Genomic DNA, 18,735 nt, shown 5'->3' with positions numbered 1-18,735 from the left:
GGGGGTGTACAGACTCCTGGAGGGGCTCCTGCAGCCTAAGCGCTATAACAAGCCATCTCGGGGCATAATCAAACAGGACATCGACCTCAAAATAATCACAAGCCACCTCGTGGCATAATAAATCAGGCCCTCGGCCTCTCATATATCACAAATCAGTACCACATGCTGCGGCGCGCAGCGATCCCATGATATCCTCACAACACAGGCCCTCGGCCTCACTCAATCAGATCTCACACAATCCCCTCGGGCTGACAGTAAAACAAGTACTCAGCTCAAAATATCATTTATAAAATCAAAAGGAGTGAATAAAACCGAGTTATGAAAATAGTAAGAACATAGCATAACTGAGTGTAAATATCAAACCGAAAAAAATAAGGAAAACAGTACTAAAAGCCCCTAAGGGTCCAAACAATCGGCACAAGGCCCAGACACGACATTTAGACCCAAACACAATAATACTTTCCAAAATATAACAATATCAAATAGTACCAAGTCACAATTCCCAACGGTGCACGACCCCACGCTCGTCACCTAGCGTGTGTGTCACCTCAAAATAGCACAACGATGTGAAATCTGGGGTTTCATATCCACAGGATAATATTTACGATCATTACGCACCTCAATCCGATCCAAACTCTAGCCCGCGATGCCCTTGCCTCTCGTATCGGCCTCTGAATGCTCCAAATCTATCCAAAACCAGAATATACTCATCAATATACGCTAAAGGAACAAAACCCACTCGAAAATAACCATTTTACACCAAAAATCCCGAAATTGACCAAACCCGACCCCCGGGACCACGTCTCGAAATCCATTAAAAATTGCATCAACAGAATCCTTACATTCTCACGAGTTTGTACATATCAAATATACCAAAATCCGACCACAAATGACCCCTCAAATCCCTAATCAAAGGCCTCCAATTTCAAGCCCTAGTTCTTCAATTTTACCCACTAATTTCCATAAATTTCAAGCCTAATCAGTGAAATAACTCCATAGAAACGAGTTTTAGGTTCAACAATCTTACCTCAACGAAGTTCCCTTGAATTCTATCTTCAAAATCTCCCAAAAAGCTCCAAAACCGACTTAAAAAAGGTGAAGAAGAGCTGAAAACCGCGAAGTCCATTATTTATATGTTCTGCGCCAGCTAAACCGCTTCTGTGGTAGAAATCTTGCACCTGCGGACACGCACCTGCTGTCCCAGGTGCGCATCTGCGGATTCCATTTATCCGCCCAAAGACCGCACATGCGATCAGAATCCCGCACCTGCGCTATCGCAGGTGCGCCCTAAGCTCCGCTTCTGCGGCTCCTGCCCTTTTCCACTTCGGTCGCATCTGCGGCCCTTAAAACGAATCTGCGGCGTCGCACCTGCGGTCCCCAATCCGCAGGTGCGCGCAGGTGCGGAAACAACAGAAGCAGAAAATTCAGCAGCTGCTCCAAAACACCAATCTCCCAGTCAACCATCCAAATCCATCCCGAGGCCCTCGGGACCTCAACCAAACACGCCAACAAGTTACAAAACACTATTAAAACTTGTACCAATCTTCGAAACACCTAAAACAACATCGAAACATCAAATCAACCACAGATTCAAGCCTAAGAACTCCAAAAACTTCCGATTTTCGCTTTCGATCAAAAAGTCTATCAAACCTCGTCTGAATGATCTGAAATTTTACACACACGTCGCAAATGACACAACGGGCCAACTCCAACTTCAGGAATTCCATTCCAACCCCTATATCAAAATCTCCGCTACCAACTGGAGAACGCCAAAATTCCAATTTCGCCAATTCAAGCCTAAATCTACCCCAGACGTTCAAACCACATTCCAATCACGCTACTAGGTCCCAAATCACCTCACAAAGCTATCCTAATCATGAAAACCAAATTCCGAGATCTTTTACTCACAAGTCAACTTCCGGTTGACTTTTCCAACTACAAGACCAACTTAAGAGACTAAGTTTCTCAAACCTTTCCAAAACCATTCCGAATTCAGACTGAATAACCCGATACCATATAACACAGATGAACAAAGCATAAAGAAGCAGAAATGGGAGAAACGGAGCGGTAACTCATTGAAACGACCGGTCGGGTCGTTACACATAATTAAATTGCCAAAACCATAATATTTAAATCCTGAATTCTCGTCTTCTAAGGAGGAAATGCTGTTTTTGCATGAGATCTTAGGACCCATTTGTTCATACAAAAATAAAATTGTTTGTCCATGAAATGTTTTAAGTTTTTAAAAAAAAAAAATCAAAAATGAGTTTTTCAAAAAAATTCAAAATTTTTCCCACTTACAAAACTGTAACATTTTTTCAAGTAAAATGCATGTCCAAACATAATTTCAAATTTCAAATACCATTTTTTAACTTAACTCCGAATACTAATTTTTTTTTTAAATTACAATTTTTATGTCCAAACGCCTACCTAATTCTTAATACACGTCCAGAATAGGGTGTAACTAATGCAGGGGGTAGGTTACCATGCATGTTTTAGGTGCAATGAAGATGACTGTCCCCAAAACGGAATCTTTTCTATACTCCCTATATAGCTCTCTAGTAGGTGTGTCCCTGTGCGTATATGTCTTTACATGTCTCAATTCCATCTCTACTAATTACTATAAAGCCCACTAGACTCCAATACTGAGCCATCTGAATCCTCATTATTATGGAATGATATATCATACCCTCCATATATATATTCTATTTAATAATTTATTATAAATAAATCTCATATATTGTGGCAGGTATGTTAATGGTGAACAGTATTCTTGAGTTTAGTGTCGTCGTGAAAAATCAGTATCAACGCTACTGTTTCAGAATTTGATTAACCATCGAATTTTTGCATGCCAAAATGGGTCAACCTCTATATTTCATGTATATATATAGGTTAAAGTTTACAGTTACAGTAATAGGCTTTACAATATATGTCTCTAGCTACTTTTTCTTCCCCTTTCCGGAAGCATATACCAATCCCCATACATATATATACACACTTCTTCCCTATAGGCTAATAAAGTTTCTCTTTTTTTTTTGGGTGGGTAACAAGATGTGTAATTTTAGCTGCAACGGTTTCATTGTCTTTGGACTAGCCATGTAAAAAGGAGGAAGGAGATTGGATAGTTGATTTACAAATTAAACAAGTTGAGACAAGACAAAGAAGGGACTCTTGAAACTGTGTGAAGACTATAAACGCCGCATGGATCCAGGTTGCAGTACTGGTTGTGGTCCCAGTATAAAATTCGATGGTGATGGAACTACTGTTTGCCGATTCCATTATATGCCTATGGATTAAAAAAATCATTATAGGCCATATAAAGTTATTGAATACTCCCTCCGGTCCAAAATAAGTGATTTTTTGGATGTTTTCACATAGATAAAGAAATCCATTTTTTAGCATTAATTAGCAATGGAATTGACCATATTAACATTTACTATCTCACATAAACACTCTTAACACATATTCCAACACTATTTACTCCAAGGACAATGTAGGGAAAAAAATAATTAATTCATTCTTGAAATCTGGAAAAATCACTTATTTTGGACCGGAGGGAGTACAATACTTAAGAATGTAGAGAATACTTCCAAATATTGTGATTTTAATTAAACATGTGTATGACGTAACATATCAAAAGTTAATATCTTTTGAATTTTGTGATTTTAAATTCATGTCATTAAGGGTAAAATAGGAAAGCAAGAATTAACCAGTTGGCGATATCGCAGCTATGGGCTCATTCTAACAACCCTTTTCAATGGATTGTTGATATATATGTGAAAAAACTTATTAATTTTCAATAAGTACTAGGGCAAAAGTAATACTAAAATTTCAGATATATACTTGATTAATAATGAAATTTTTTCTTACTTGGAAAGTATAACAACAGAAGGGGAGTCTTGGCATAACTGGTAAAGTTATTGTCATATGTGATCAGGAGGTCACGGGTCCGAGCCGTGGTAACAGCACCTTGCAGAAATACAAAGTAAGGCTACGTACAATAGACCCTTGTGGTCCGGCCCTTCCCCGGACCCTACACATAACAGAAGCTTATTGCACCGGATTGCCTTTTTTAAAGTATAACTATAAGTTTTAGAAACAAAAATCCAAAACAATAATAACAAATAAGTTTTGATATTAGTATAGTGTAACGCTCCATAAATTCGGACTAGGTGTGAACGTGTTAAATAAGTATTAATGTTACATCTTAAGCGTATAAAGTCCTGTCGGGATAAGTATGGGTGAAAATGGTTATATTGGAATCAAGACGAAGAGTGAGGTGCATAAGAATCGACTAAATTTATGGAATGTCTATATTCTCGAAGGATGTAGTAAAATTCTGTTGGGAATTTTGGAAAACTTAAAACAACGAAGTTGTAGCCCTTTGAAATATATTTCTAACGATATATTGTGAAGCCTGAACGGATTTCTGAGCAAAAAGTTATGTTCGTTTTACCGGACAATACGCAGTATGCACGCCCAGGTGCGGGCCTGGATGGTCCCGTGCACGGACATGCACTCGTGGCAGTGCTACTGCTCTGCTGCGCTTCCAGGTGTGCGGTTGGGCCTTCAGGTGCACGGGAGCCCCCCAGGGGGTCATCTTTAAAGCCCTACTTCTTCCCCCACAACCCCAAAATACAAAAACTTGCTCTAGAAAGGGAAGCTCTGAAGAACCTAACTCCTCAAAGGTCCCTCCACCATCCAAGGTAATTTTTAATGGTGATTCTGAGTTAATTCTAGTTCTCCAACACCTTATTAACATGGGTAAACCCTTCAAATCATTAGATATTCGATTGGGACATTATTGTTGAGAGAAGAAACCCTAGAAATCGAATTCAAGAGGATTGAACGTCAAAAGGTAATATCTTCATCCTCTAATTGATTATAGCATTGGATTATAATTATATACTCTAAGTTTATGAGATAGGAGTTGATGGGTTTGATAGAAAATCATGAATGATTAAAGGTTCGGGTTGTTGATTGTTGATTATTAATTAAGGGTGTTGTTTATCTTATGGATGATGAAGAATGATATTGATTATAGCAAGTTGAGATTTTAGAATTTTTTAGGAGTAAGAAAATGGGATGTTGGATGTAGAAACACCATTAATAAGAGCTATGAAGCTTTATATCCACCTAGTATTTGATAAAATACCTAAGTGATCAAAATATGAGTATTATTGCTAATATGGAATCCCTTTGACTTGTACTGATGTAGATTAAAGTTGAAAGTGTTGGCAAATTTTGTATTATGCTTAAGAGCAGGAAGTTAAGATATGTTAGGCTAACTCTCTAAGTTTGGGAATGTTAATGATTCTCCCTACACTACGTTTCTTTTACGATGTTACTAATTGCCTCAAAAATATAGTTAAGCCTAGTTCCTTGAATAGTTACAAAACTTCTATTCTCTAGCTTCGTAACTCATTCCTGACTTTCATTCTGAACATTGTGAAATCAGTGCGTAATCAATATAGACTTGGGTTTGATGACCATGAGTCTCAATATAGATTACTCAGTATGTCATTAATAGTTAAAGTTTAGATTGTAATAATCAGTTCATGAATAAATGTCTCAGTCTAGTTCCATTCAGCATTCTGGTATCATGTAACTCAATATGATTTAGTATTTCAGTATCATATATTGCAGTATGATTCTCAGTTCCTGATTTTAAATCCATAAATATTGAACCCCTGTATTTGAGCATGAGGCAGCAGTTAATGCTTTATGCGTATTTGGACCTGAGGCCGCAGTTAATGTTTTATGTATATTTGGGCCAGAGATCGCAGTTAATGCTTTATGCATCTTTGGGCCTGGGGTTGCAGTTTATGCTTTATGCATCTTTGGAGTTGAGGCCGCAGTTGTGTATATGTATACTTGAGCCAGAGGCCGCAGTTTATTTATTCAGAACAGGTGGTTCATCATTCAGAAGAGGGAGTATTCATATCTTACTTCCTTTGTTCATTTCGGTTATCAGTTATCAGTTATCATTTCAGTAATGAGTTATCATTTCAGTTTCAGCATTTATAGTTCTTTCTTTTAGTTGCTTTACATACCAGTGCAATTCAAATGTACTGACGTCCCTTTTTCCTAGGGCCTGCACCTCACGATGCAGGTATTGATTTACAGGTTGACGATTCAGAGCGCTAGGATTCTCGTACCAGCTATTTGGTGATCACTAGTTCTTTTGGGGAATTATCATTACCTTACAGTCTTTAGTATTTTCAGACAATTAGTATTTTCAGTACTTCATTAGAGGCTTCATAGACTAGAGTAATAGTTAGACAAGGTCACCGACTTTTCATGTTAAGAAATATTAGCTACAGATATACTTCAGACTTATGTTAGTGTTTTCGCACATTAATTTATATCATTCAGACTTTTAATATATTAGCATGTATTAGTTTATCTTCCGCATTCAGTATGTTATGATATCACATGTTGATTCAGCCAGCCAGTTGGTTCGCTCGATCACAGTAGTCAGGCACCGAGTGCCGTGTTACATCCAGGCCCAGGTTCGGGGCGTGACAAAGCTTGGTATCAGAGCACTAGGTTTAAGTGTCCTAGGGAGTATATGAAGTCGTGTCCAGTGGAGTTTCCTTTATATGTGTGTGCCAGCCGCACATATATACGGTTCACTACCAAGACATTCAGGATTGTCTCATTTCTTTCTACTCTAGATCGTGCCATAAAGATTAGAGCAATAGGTAACCTTCTGTTCCTATCAAATTCCAGACGTATCGAATGCCCAAGCGACGCGCAGGAACAACCTAAGGTTCTAAAGAGAATGATTTCCCACTGGGGTAAAAGTGCGAAAGCAGTTGTCATGTTTTATGGTTATCAGTTTACCTCCGTTACCATTTATATAGTCTATCAATTAGTAGGTTTATGGTCATTCAGTACACCAGTATTTAGTTATTTAGTTACCAGACCATCAAATTTTCAGTGTATCCAAATACTATGACCATGAGTATACAGTGATGTCTATGGATACTAAAATAAAATCTAAGTAACAATGATTATAGAGAAATATTCACATGTTTTAGGTTCAGATTAAGACCCAAGACTAACCGGATGATGCAGGAAGTGATTTATCAGTTGATGGTACCTCTGAAGGACAAGTTTTTGTATGGTGGTGTATCCGTATCTGTTTTACCTCACTGAACAGGTTCATTTTAATTCTTGGAAATTGAGCCATATGTTGGAAGATGATAGTTTAAATGTCAGACCCCATGGTGTAATGTTACACCCCATATTTTCGTACATAAAAGTGCGTCGAAAGCAAAATAATTGTAACACCCCGTACATTCGGAGTAGGTGTGGATATGTTAAATGGGTATTAATCTGATGTTTTAGACATATGAATTCTTAGCGGGATGAGTATGGGTGAAAATAGTTATTTTAGAATCAAGACGAAGAGTGAGGTGTACAAGGTTCGATAAAATCTACTAAGTTTATAAAAGGTCAGTCTTGCAACAGGATTTTGTGAAAATGGGTAAGGTATTTGGGAAAAATCAAAACACGAAAGTTGTATGCCTTTGAAATATCTTTCCTTATGGAGCCCAAAAGGATCTCTATGCAAAAAGTTATGTGCGTTTTACAGAAAGTGCGCAATATGCGCGCCTAGTGCACGCCCCCGTGCACGGCCGCACACTTGTGGCAGTGTTACTGCCATTTTGCGCGTTCAGGTGCGCGAGGGGCGCACTTGGGGGGGTCATTTTAAAGCCCTACTTCGTCCCCCACACCCCCAAAGCACAAAGACTTGCTCTAGAAAGGGGAACTTTCAAAAACCTAACTCCTTAATGGCCCCTCCACCATCCAAGGAAAGTTATAATGGTGATTCTAAGTTAATTTCATTTTCCCAACATCTTATTAACATGGGTAAACCCTCCATATCATTAGATATTCGATTGGGACATCATTGTTGAGAGAATAAACCCTAAAACTCGAATTCAAGGGGATTGAACTTCAAAAAGGTAATGTCTTCACCCTCTAATTGGTTCTAGCAGTGGATTAATGATTATAGACTCTAGTTCATGAGATATGAATTGATGGGTTTGATAGAAAAGCATGAACGTTAACCTATGTTTGGGGTGTTGATTGTTGCTTATTGGTTAAGGGTGTTGTTTACCTTATGGGTGATAAAGAATGATGTTGATTATAACCATTTCAAACTTTAGAATTTATCTAGGAGCAAGAGAATGGGTTATTGGGTGTAGAGACACCATTAATAAGGACTATGAAGCTTTATGCCACCAAGTGTTTGAGAAAATGCCTAAGTAACCAAAACATGAGGATTATTGCTAATATTGAATCCCTTTGACTTGTATTGATATACATTAAAGTTGAAAGGGTTGGCGAATGTTGTATTACGCTCAAGAGCAGGAAGTTAAGGTATGTGAGGCTAACTCTCTATGTTTTGGAAATGTTAATGATTCTCCCTACGCTATGTTTCTTTTACGACGTTACTAATTGCCTCAGAAGTATAGTTAAGCCTAGTTCCTTGAATAGTTGCAGAACTTCTATTCTCTAGCTTCGTAACTCGTTCATGACTTTCATTCTGAACTTTATGAAATCATTGTGTAATCAATATAGACTTGGTTTGATGCCCATGAGTCTCAGTCTAGATTACTCAGCATGTTATAAACAGTTGAAGTTTCAGTTTTCATAACCAGTTCATGAATACATGTCTCAGTTAGTTCTATTCAGGATTCAAGTATCATGTAACTCGATATGATTCAGTATTTCAGTACCATGTATTGCAGTATGATTCTCAATTACTGATTTTAAATCCCTGAATGTTGAACCCCCGTATTTGGGCGTGAGGCTGCAGTTTATACTTTATGCATCTTTGGGCCTGAGGCCGCCGTTTATGCTTTATGCATCTTTGGGCCTGAGACCGCAGTTATGTATACGTATACTTGGGCCCGAGGCCGCATTTTGTGCACATATTTATTGGGCCTGAGGCCGCAGTTTATTTCGTCAGATAAACAGGTGGTTCGTCATTCAGAAGAGGGGGTATTCATATCCTTACTTCCTTTGTTCAGTTCAGTTATCAGTTATCATTTCAGTTATCAGTTATCAATTATCATTTTAGTTCAGTTTCGATAGTTATCATTTCAGTTATCAATTATCAATTCTCAGTTATCAGCTCAATTTCAGTTTTAGCATTTATAATTTTTTCTTTTAGTTTCTTTACATACCCGTGCTTTCAAATGTACTGATGTCCCTTTTTCCCCGGGCCTGCATCTCACAATGCAGGTAATGATTTACAGGTTGACGATTCAGAGAGCTAGGAATCTCGTACCAGCTATTTGGTAATCCCAGTTCTTTCGGGGCATTATCATTACCTTACAATCTTCAATATTTTCAAACAGTCAGTGCTTTTATTACTTTATTAGAGGCTTCATAGACTAGAGTAACAGTTACACAGAGTCACATNTTTTAGGCCTATATTAGCTGCATTTGATTTTATATCATTTAGACTTTTAATTTATCATTTCAGTAATGAGTTATCATTTCAGTTTCAGCATTTATAGTTCTTTCTTTTAGTTGCTTACATACCATTGTAATTCAAATATACTGACGTCCCTTTTTCCTGGGGCCTGCTTCTCACGATGCAGGTAATGATTTACAGGTTGACGATTCAGAGCGCTAGGATTCTCGTACTAGCTATTTGGTGATCACTAGTTCTTTTGGGGCATTATCATTACCTTACAGTCTTTAGTATTTTCAGACAATTAATGTTTTCAGTACTTCATTAGAGGCTTCATAGACTAGAGTAATAGTTAGACAGGGTCACCGACTTTTCATGTTAAGCAATATTAGCTACATATATACTTCAGACTTATGTTAGTGTTTTCGCACATTAATTTATATCATTCAGACTTTTAATATATCAGCATGTATCAGTTTATCTTCCGCATTCAGTATGTTATGATATCACATGTTGATTCAGCCAACTAGTTGGTTCACTCGGTCACATGTAGTCAGGCACCGAGCGTCGTGTTACGTCCAGGCCCAGGTTCGGGGCGTGACAAAGCTTGGTATCAGTGCACTAGGTTTAAGAGTCTTAGGGAGTCTATGAAGTCGTGTCCAGTGAATTTTCCTTTATATGTGTCTGCCGGCTACTCATATAAACGGTTAACTACCAAGATATCCAGGATTGTCTTGTTTCTTTCTACTCTAGATCGTTCCATGAAGCTTAGAGCAATAAATCTTCTCTTCCTATCGAATTCCAAACGTATTGGATGCCTAAGCACAGGAAAAAACTATCACGACCCAATCCCCGGTCGTGATGGCGCCCAACATTTTGCTAGGCAAGCCCGACCTTTCAACAATATTTCCCACATTAGATGGTTCATAATTTCAAAGCACAAATATTAATAACTAAGCCATTTTTATCAAAAGTTTAGAAATACTGAACAATGCGCGGAAGTTTAACAAAATACTGAAAACATAAATCCCAAACTAGGACCCGGTGTCACGAACATGAGCCTCTAATACAGAGTTTCAACCTAATACAGTCTGTCTAGGATAAAATGCGGAATAAAATAGAAAAAGATAGGAGGGAGAGACGAAGGCTGCAAACGCCATGCAGCTACCTCAATGCTCCCCGATGCTGTTGTGTTGCTAAATAATCCTCACTCAGCCTGTGATGCACCTAGATCTGCACACAAGGTGCAGGGAGTAAAGTGAGTACTCCGACTCAGTGAGTAATAAACATAAATAATGGCTGAAGATAAGAAATCACTGAAAAACACAAGGCAAACTATAACTGGCAGTACCAAACCTTTAACAGTAAAACTAACAACTCAATGAAATAATTGTACAGAAAGAACCATGCCAGGTAAAACAGGTAAGTAATAATGCATGAATGCAATGCAATGCATATACCGGTACACTCAGGTACCCACTGCGGCGTGCAGTCCGAGCCAACCATATATATTTATCGTTGACGGCGCTCACTGGGGGTGTGTACAGACTCCGGAGGGGCTCCTACAGCCCAAGCGCAAATAATCAAGTCATCTCGTGGCACCAACCAGGCCCTCGGCCTCAATATCAATATAGTACTGCTGCGGCGTGCAGCCCGAGCCAACCATGTATCCAGAAATCACTATAAGCCTCTTGGGCATTTTAAATCAGTAATTCACAGCCCAAAATATCATTTAAAATGTCATTTAAGTTTTCAAATCTGAGAAAAGGGGCTGAGTTTGCAAAATAGTACTTAAAACCTTGGAATGAGGTTAAACAATATGCAAAGTATGCAATATCAGTGATACCAAACCCTGAAGGATTCGAATAGCCGGCCCGAAGCCCAAATACAACAGTCAAATCCAAGTAACGATGATTTCCAACAAGTTCTAGTAGAAAAACACAGTAAAACATCACCGGGACGGACCATGTCACAATCCCCAATAACAAACGACCCCGCACTCGTCATAGAGCGCGTGCCTCGCCTTAATATAGCGCTACGATGTGAAATTCCGGGGTTTCAAACCCTCAGTTCATCATTTACACCTATTACTCACCTCAAGCCGGCCCAAAGTCTAGCTCGCTATGCCTTTTCCTTTCGAATCGACCTCCTCGCGCGTCGAATCTGATCAAAACCACAAGGAATACATTACAATAGGCCAAAGAAACATAACCCAATCGAAAAGACTCGAAAAACATCAAAAATACGAAGTTGGCAAAACCCGAGCCCCAAGCCCACTTCTCGAAAAATTACAAAATTCACATCACCGGATTTGTCGTCTCGCCACGAGTCCATACATATCAAATTTACCAAAATCGGAGCTCAAATGCCCCCTCAAATCAAAAAATTTCATTTCAAAAGTCAAACCCTAGTTCTTCAAATTTTACTCAAATTTCCATGAATTTAAAGGTTGATTCTTCAATAAAATGACGTTTCTAGGCCATAGGACTCACCTCCGATCAATACCCGTCGAAACCCTCTTCAATTTCTACCAAAAAGCTCTCAAGGTGCTCAACAATGGAGGAAAATGGACCAAGCTTCGCGGATGAAATAATATAAAACCCTTCTGCCCAGGTGTATTTTTACCCTATGCGAACGGGGTCAACTCCTCCGCGTTCGCGATGAACATAAAATGCTGACCAAAATTTATCCCTACGCGAACGCGGCTCCTAGCACGCGAACGCGAACCTGCAGAAACTATAACTACGCGATCGCGTCCCAATGGCCGCGAACGCAATGAACAAACACCAAGGGCCCTCACTTCCTTCTATGCGAACGCGTGATACCAAACGCGAACGCGAAGCTTCGCCTTTCAGAACTACGCGAACGCGACCAAGGAGATGCGAACGCGAAGACCAAATTTCCAAGCCTCAAATTCCCTGTACGCGTTCGCGACAACACCCATGCGAACGCGAAGAGCAATTCTCTGCAACACCAACAGCTGAAAACCTACAACCTTTTGAGTCCAAAAATGGTCCGATTAACCACCCAAAATCACCCTGAGGCCCCCGGGACCTCAACCAAAAGCACCAACACATCCTAAAACATTATTCAAACTTGTTCCAATCTTCAAAACACATCAAAAAATGCTAAAACCATTAAATCACATCGGATTCAAGCCTAACTTTCTTAAAAACTTCCGAAATACACATTCGATCAAAAACCCGACCAAAACACCTCCGAATGATCTGAAATTTTGCACACACACCCAAAATCACCTAACGAAGCTACTGCAACTCTCGGAATTCCATTCCGACCCTCGGATCAAAATCTCACCTATCAACCGGAATTCGCCAAAATACTAACTTCGCCAATTCAAGCCTAATTCTACACCGGACCTCCAAAATCACTTCCGATCACACTCCTAAGTCACAAATCACCTCTCGAAGCTATCCGAATCACCGGAACTCCAATCCGAGCCCTCTAACTCATAAGTCAACATCCGGTTGACTTTTCCAACACAAGCCTTCCTTAAAGAGACTAAATGTCTCATTTTCCACCAAAACCAAACCAATTCAACTCTAACTCACCAAATGCCGATAACGAAACATGAAAAAGCAATAAATGGGGAAAACGGGGCGGTAACACATGAGACGACGGGTCGGGTCGTCACATCCTCCCCAACTTAAACAAATGCTCGTCCTCGAGCGGGGCAAGAAACATACCTGAAGCCTCAAATAGGTGGGGATATCTGCTCCGCATCTCCTGCTCGGTCTCCTAGGTAGCCTCCTCCACGGGCCGACCTCTCCACTGCACCTTCACCAAAGCTATATCCTTTGATCTCAATTTCCAAACCTGACGACCCAAAATAGCCACTGGCTCCACATCATAGGTCAAATCATCATCCAACTGAACCGTGCTGAAGTCTAACATATGAGACGGGTCCCCAACATACTTCCGGAGCATAGAAACATGGAATACCGGATGAAACCTCGACAAGCTGGGTGGCAAAGCAAGCATATAGGCCACCTCCCCAATCCTCCTAAGTACCTCAAAAGGCCCAATGAACCGCGGACTCAACTTCCCTTTCTTTCCAAACCTCATAACGCCCTTCATGGGCGAAACCTTCAACAAGACCTTCTCGCCCACCATATAGGATACATCTCGAACCTTCCGGTCCGCATAACTCTTCTGACGCGACTGAGCTGTACGAAGTCTCTCCTGGATCACTTTCACCTTCTCTAAGGCATCCTGGTCCAACTCTGTCCCCAATAGTCTAGCCTCGCCGGGCTCAAACCAACCAACTGGAGATCTACACCGTCTCCCATATAAGGCCTCATACGGCGCCATCTGGATACTGGATTGGTAGCTGTTGTTGTAAGCAAACTCTGCAAGTGGCAAGAACTCAGCCCAAGAACCTCCAAAATCAATAACACAGGCACGCAACATGTCCTCCAATATCTGAATAGTACGCTCGGACTGCCCGTCCGTCTGAGGATGAAACGCTGTGCTCAACTCCACCTGTGTACCCAACTCCCGCTGAAAAGTCCTCCAAAACTGGGAAGTGAACTGAGTACCCCTATCTGAGATGATAGAAACTGGGACCCCATGCAACCGAACAATCTCCTGGATGAAAATCCCTGCCAGCTGCTCCAAAGAATAGGTAGTACACCAGAATGAAGTGCGCGGACTTGGTCAGCCGATCCACAATCACCCAAATCGAATCAAACTTCCTCGAGGTACGAGGGAGACCACTCACAAAATCCATAGTAATCCTCTCCCACTTCCACTCTGGAATATCCATCCGCTGAAGTACACCACCCGGCCTCTGATGCTCATACTTCACCTGCTGACAGTTGAGACACCGAGCTACATAACTCACAATATCTTTCTTCATTCTCCTCCACCAGTAGTGCTGCCTTAAATCCTGATACATCTTCGCGGCACCCGGATGAATGGAATACCGCGAGCTGTGGGCCTCCTCTAATATCAACTCCCGAAGCCCATCCACATTGGGCACGCAAATCCGGCCCTGCATCCTCAACACGCCATCATCACCAATAGACACATCTCTGGCATCACCATGCTGGACCCTGTCCTTAAGGACAAGCAAATACAGGTCATCATACTGGCGCTCTCTAATGCGGTCATACAAGGAAGACCGAGAAACCACACAAGCCAACACCCGACTAGGCTCCGAAATATCTAACCTCACCATCCGATTGGCCAAAGCCTGGACATCAACTGCAAAGGGCCTCTCCCCAACTGGAATATATGCCAAACTACCCATACTGACCACCTTCCGGCTCAAAGCATCGGCCACCACATTGGCCTTCCCCGGGTGATACAAAATGGTAATATCATAATCATTGAGTAACTCAAGCCACCTCTGTTGCCTCAAATTAAGATCCTTCTATTTGAACAAATGCTGAAGGCTGCGATGATCCGTATATACCTCACAAGATACGCCATATAAGTAGTGCCTCCAAATCTTCAAAGCATGAACTATAGCAGCCAACTCTAAGTCATGAACAGGGTAGTTCTTCTCATGAGGCTTCAACTGCCGAGAAGCATATGCAATAACTCTACCCTCCTGCATCAACACACATCCGATCCCAACTCTCGAAGCATCACAATATACCGTGTAAGAACCTAAAGCTGATGGCAATACCAATACTGAGTAGAGGTACCTGGATCTGCACATGAAAAACATACGCATGAAGGGCATGAGTACACCACAGCGGTACTCAGTAAGTGCCAAGCCTAACCTCGGTCGGGTAGTGACGAGGAAGGTTAGGGCCCTACTGAGGTAAAATAAAAATATAAGGTATGGCAGAATGAGATGAGCAGTACAGTTGAAAGTTAACAATAAGAATTCAATACAGGAAAATAAGAAACTCAATAACTGGAACAGAGGCAAAACAAACACAAGGAAATACCACTCTTCACAAGGATAACAAGCGGGGATATCTCAGTATCCCGAGGATCTCTTAGTATCCTCAATATATGCTAGGGATCTATTGGTATCCCGAGGATCTCTTGGTATCCACAATTTATGCTAGGGATCTCTTGGTATCCCGAGGATCTCTTGTATCCTCAATACGTATTAGGGATCTCTTGGTATCCCGCACTTCAGTTCAAATCAACAATACATACAGGGGATCTCCCGGGATGCCGTCCCGTAGTCCCAAAGTAAAACACACAACAACAACACAAGGAATTCTCAATTTAAACTCAACTTCATACCAAGGTAGAACAGGAAATTCTAACCTAACATGCTTCACATAACACAATTAACTCAGTTTAAGCAAATAAAACAAGTAAGTCAATTAGGCATGCTTCTCTAAGCTAACAGCAGGCTTAAATTGCAAGTAGTAATAACAGGAGAAGAAAACACAATCGTAATTACTTAGCGAAAACCGGATTTTCCAACAATTAGCACAAGTAACGCACTCGTCACCTCACGTACAAGGCATTTCAATTAACAAATATACCAAATCCTAAGGGGAAGGTCCCCCACACAAGGTTAGACAAGCCAATTACCTCGAACCCGCTCAAAATCAACTAGAAACCACGTTCTTGCCATGAGTATTCGACTCCAAATGGCCCAAATCTATTCAATTCAATTGCATAATGTAAATAATACTTCAAGTAACTAATTATACAAGTAAACTCTAAGCTAATGCGCGAAATTAGGTGAAATGACCAAAATGCCCCTCGGGCCCACATCTCGGAATCGGGTAAAATTTATATTTTCAGAATTCTCATACTCTCACGAGTTCATGCATACCAAAATTATCCAAATCCAAGGTCAAATTTCCCATCAAAATTTGAATTCTAAGTCTAAGAACTTTCTTTCCATTTTTCCCAATTTTCATCTCCAAATCCGATTTTTATAACAAAACTAAGATAAGATTAATGGAATATAACTAGAAAGGAACAAGTAATCGTTAACCAATGATCTTCTCTTCAGAAACCTCACAAAATCACCCTAACCCCAGCTCCAAATTTGATTTTTTCCAAGTTTTGAACAAAACCCTCGATTCTGCCCCTTTTCTGCCAAGTAAAATCGCATCTGCGGTCTCGGCACCGCACCTGCGGTCCCACTTCTACGGAGCCAAGGTCGCACCTGCGACTTCTCACCTAAATCAATTTTCCGCTTCTGCGACATATTTTCTGCACCTGCGATCTCACAGGTGCGTTAACCTTCTCGCACCTGCGGCTCCTGGAGCTGGACCAAATTTTCCGCCTCTGCGGTGCCGCACCTGCGGTCCCACACACAGAGGTGCGGTTATGACAGGTTCCCCAATGCAAAAATCTTCCTAAGTCCAAATTCAACTTCCGTCAAGCACCCGAAACTCACCCGAGGCCCCCGGGATCTCAACCAAAAACACAAACAAGTCTAATACCACTGCCCAAACTTATACCAATCCTTAAAACACCTAAAACAACATCGAAACACCAATTTAACATCGAATTCAAGCCTAAGAACTTCAAAAACTCAAAATTTACGCTTTCGATCAAAAAGTCTATCAAACCTCGTCCGAATGACCTGAAATTTTGCACACACATCACATTCAACACTACGGAGCTACTCCAACTTCCGAAATTCTATTCCGAGCCTCGGATCAAAATCTCACTATCGAACCAGAAACTTCAAAAATCCAACTTTCGATAATTCAAGCCTAAATTAGCTACAGACCTCCAAAATGCAATCCGATCACGCCCCTAAGCACAAAATCACCCAACGAAGATAACAGGACCATCGGAATTCCATTTCGAGGCCGTCTTCACACTGTTTCGACTACGGTCAAATTTCCAACACTTAGCTCTCATTTAGGGACTAAGTGTCCCAAAACTCTCCGAAACTCAAAACCGAATATCCCGGCAAATTCAAAATAGTAGAAATGAACACGGGGAAAGCAGTTAATAGGGGATCGGGCGTAAATTCTAAAAAAGACCGGCCGGGTCGTTACAGTTTTTCTTTGTAGATGCAGACAGTAGACTATCAGTAGATGGAGGCAATGAAAATTTAAGTTGCATCAGCTGTTTTTCAGGAACCAGGGAGTTTTTCTTTGGTGCTTGAATACCTTGACCAACAAATATGAGAGAATATGATTTTGTATCATTAGAAGATATTAACATACTTTCACTTCTTTCACCAGTAGAAGATTTAGACATACTTTGACTTCTTTCACCAGTAGAAGACTTAGACATACTTTGAGCAGTAAGAAAAGCATTTTGATGGAAGGATCCCACCTTATTCCCAGGCACCCCTATAGAGCACATTGATCTAAGCCCTTTCCCTCATCCCTTCGCTAGAGAACCTGGTAGAAGGAATCCATATTTGGCAGCCATTGCAGTGGATCCGACCTCAATTTCAAGCTTTGGTCATTTCATGTTAGGCCTACAAAAAAATCAAAATAAACCAAAATAAGAATGACATAATGAAAACAATGCATTAGCACAAAAATTATGCAATCAGAATGTAGAACATTTAATGTATCAATGCATTGAGAGATGTTTTACCTCATCCGTTTTTTTCGTTTATTTTGTGTAGGATTTTCTGAATCTACAATACTGTCATCTATTTGCTGCACAATCTCATAAGAATCACGAGGTTTCATCTTGCTCACCACACGCCAACCCCTATTGGAATTGTCATTAGCGTAAAATACTTGAGATTCTTGGTCCGCTAATACAAAAGGCTCATTTGTTTTTAAAAATCGCCCCCAATTAACACTTATAAAATTATATTAATCTTGTTTAACTCCTTTTATTTTATCATATATATCAAACCAATTACATCGAAACAAAATCACTCTTCTACCAGGGACGAATTGCAATTCAAGTATATCAGTCAAAACTCCATAGTAATCAAGGTTCTCGCTATCTTTATCAGTCGCACCAACTACACCCACACCATAATTTTGAGTCACTGTTTATCATGATCTTCCACATGAAATCTGTACCCATTAATAATGTATCCATTAAAATATCTCACACATCCAGTTGGACCACGTGAAAGTGAGAGTAAATCTTTCATGATCTTACTATTATCTCCTTTATACAATTGCGCGACCTATCAACAAGATTAAATTGAAAACTTTAGTATAAGTAATATAATATTAAATTTTTCATATTTAATATTTATCTATTACTCACCTTATCTTTAAACCACTCAATAAACCGCCTGTTCCATTCTGCATCAGACAAGTGTTGAGGAATATCGACATGAATTTGTGCAAACTCTCTACAAAAATTTGATCAACCACAATTGACATACAGAAGGAGAAATAATCCTAAAGAAAATAGGGAGAGAA

This window comes from Nicotiana attenuata, chromosome 3 (assembly GCF_001879085.1).
Source record: "Nicotiana attenuata strain UT chromosome 3, NIATTr2, whole genome shotgun sequence".
NCBI classification, from domain to species: Eukaryota; Viridiplantae; Streptophyta; class Magnoliopsida; order Solanales; family Solanaceae; genus Nicotiana; species Nicotiana attenuata.
Note: the sequence above shows the minus strand (reverse complement) of the source record.